Consider the following 3087-nt stretch of genomic DNA (forward strand, 5'->3'; position numbering starts at 1 on the left):
GATTTCATAAATTAAAAGGAGTGTATTAAGTATGCCTTGAGCAAAATGTTTGATTTCTTTTTTTTTTTATTGCAAAAAAATTGGTAAACTAGAAGCCCAGAGAACTTGGGGAATGTATATGTGGAATAGACTTGTGTAATTTCTTTTTTTGTGTATTTGACAAAATATATGTAGTTTTTTTTCTTGTGAAAAAGGAAAGCAAAAATTTACATACCTTGTTGTGTTTGTGAAAATGGTTTTGGTTATGGTCAAAATTATATGTATAAATATTTTGGATATGTTGAAAAAATGCTATGTACCTGTTTTTGTTTTTTTTTTACTCTGGAAAATGGTCTTTTGTTTTACCTTTTACAAACAGACTCCATACTTCTTTTTCTACTATAAAACAGACTTTGTTACTTTAGCCTTGGATCATAGACATTTTTTGGGGAAAAATGTGCCGATTCTTCAATTTGTATATGCAAAAATGTATGCAAATTTTTTTTAGCTACTTTGGTACTTTATTGTAATATGTGTATCTGTTTCTAATTTGTTTTTCTTTTATTTGTAAATAAGCTGTTTGGGGAATCATTTGTAAATACAACCCTAACAGTGTCAAAGAGGCTTGAACCTGGCTCTCCAGGGAATACCTTTTGATAGAGTGACAGATTTGATAATCATGTGCCCATTTATAATTGGGCTTGGGGCTAAAAAAAGTAGAGAAACATTACATTAAATTGAAGCAACCCATTTTAAAGTCTTTTGAATTGTCCCTGGGGTCCATTGCTACCTGTTCTGCTCCAACCGTTGGTCCACCATAGAGAGGGGATGTATTGGAATATACTAGGATGAACGATTTATAAAACCACAACATATGTTATGTATATCAAATGATGTTGATATATGACATTTTTTTTAGTAATTATGGTTTTATAATCAATTTTGGATAAGCTTATTGAGGAAATGGGTCTTCAATGTCCATTACAACAATTACAACTTTGGAACACCCCTAAATGTGTTATTTTTGGTGGAATTAAACAACAGTAACCAGCTCAAGCATATAACCCGAATGTGGAATCAAATTTCCTATTTACAAAATGAAACATGGTCACTGGATCTAATTATACAGGTCCAGACATATTAGAATTTTTGTGGAGTAAAATGAATAACAGTGGCCAAAATGGCTTTATGTCACAGTAATATGGAATACAATTCCCTTGTAACACTTAGGGGAAATGGTCACATCAGAATGTGAAGATAATAGCAGACCACTGCTAGTCTCAACATAAATGCCACTACACAGAAGAAATGTTCAGTGTGTCATCAACAGCCAGAATCCGAACATATCAGCAATAGCCATTATGTTTATTAAAGAAAATGGAGGTAAAAGTCTGGCTATGTTGTCTGACTAGGTTAGTAAACCGGCTAAACCGAATTAAATTTTGTTTTTTGTATTTTTCCATATGACAAATAAATCTTATGTTATTAAGAAGAACCTAGAGTACAAAATCTTTACAACATAAGGAGACCATTATTTTTACGAAATGTTTTAATATTCCAAGTCCTATGGACAAAAAGATAAATAGGATTGTGTTATTGTATAATTTTTATTCATCTGTTAGTGCTGAATAAACAAACAGCAATTTAACATGATATATTTTAGGCCTAAAATCTCATAGAGACCATACATAAGATTACTTTAAAATCTACCAATAAGATATTTTTTTACATTTTTGTCCTCTGTCCTCATGGTCTTCTTACCTGCTGTTATACCTGTGGTGGAAACTGTAAGATGGCCACCTTTTCTTCAAAAAAAATTCCCAATATGCCATTCTTACATTGCCACTGTTAGGGTTACGCCCCCTGGTAGGTGACATGGGATTACCTAGGCGCAGAGTCTAAGCATTTCCAGGTCTTCACCAGAACATTCTACAAGGAGTGATGGTAACCCTCAATGGCCACTCAACTTATTTGCAGCTTCCAGACTCTCCCCACCAGGTACAAGCAGGACAGACAGCTTTGTTGTAGGGACAGCCAGAGATCAGGTACCGGGTAGGCTGGAATCTCTGTAAGGAGCGTAAGCAGCATTCCAGGGTCGAGGCAAGTAGCTGGCGGTAATTAAGGTCAAGATAGTCCACAGTCAGGGCCGGTGGTAAGTGGAAATCATGGCTGAGACTGAGGTCAGGGCAGGCAGAAGAAAAGATGCAGAGTTGAGGTCAGGTATCCAGAAAGTCACGCAGAGTACAGCTGGGTAAAGTTGAGGGTAACACACTAAGGATCAGCAACCTGAGCCTAGAACTAGAGAGGCTTAAATAGGACAGGCAGCCAATAGTAAGACAGAATCATGACCAGGAACTAAACTGTTCATTGGCTGCAGGACATTTTCTCCAAACCCCCCTAGCTGTACACAGTGTGCTAAACAGCCACAAAAAGTCCCAAAAAATGCTAGCCAAGTAGGTGCCCAAGGACAGGTAGACAAAGGTGAAAAGGCAAATCATATCAACAGAGCAATTATAGGTAAATGTGTGAAAGGCTATAATTATTCAGCAGTGGTATCTAGCTCCAAAATAGTTATGGGACCTAATAGCAGGATAGGTCTGGGCACCTCTAAATGAGCCATGTGCTAAAAATTAAAGTGTGTCTAACATAATAATATAACAAACCTTAGATGTATTTTTCTTTTTCCCCCAATCATTTATAAGATGCTATACCAGCCAAGAAAGGGATGTTAATTAAATTCCTTTTCATCATAAAGGGTTATGTTATGTTGTCTAGTTCATGGTCACAGATCGTATGTCTGAGGAATTGGACTTGACAAATTATAGCGCAAGATTAACATACTGTTTTCTAATACAATACATTTAAATAAAACTCCAGCTTTTCTTTTACTTTTTCCTTAAAGTTTTAGTTTGATTCTCCTGAGAACTGTTTAACCACTGAGAGACTGAATTTAAAAAAAACCAAAGTGGCCCTTGCTTTTTTACATACAGTGTTGAGAAAACAACTTTCAAATCTGCTAAAACATATGCTTTGATTGGTCTGTTGACAAAGGCACTTTCCGGAAAGCCACTGAAAAGGCACTACATAAATCTACACTCTACACTGCCA

Source organism: Pyxicephalus adspersus, chromosome 2 (assembly GCF_032062135.1).
Source record: "Pyxicephalus adspersus chromosome 2, UCB_Pads_2.0, whole genome shotgun sequence".
Classification (NCBI taxonomy): domain Eukaryota; kingdom Metazoa; phylum Chordata; class Amphibia; order Anura; family Pyxicephalidae; genus Pyxicephalus; species Pyxicephalus adspersus.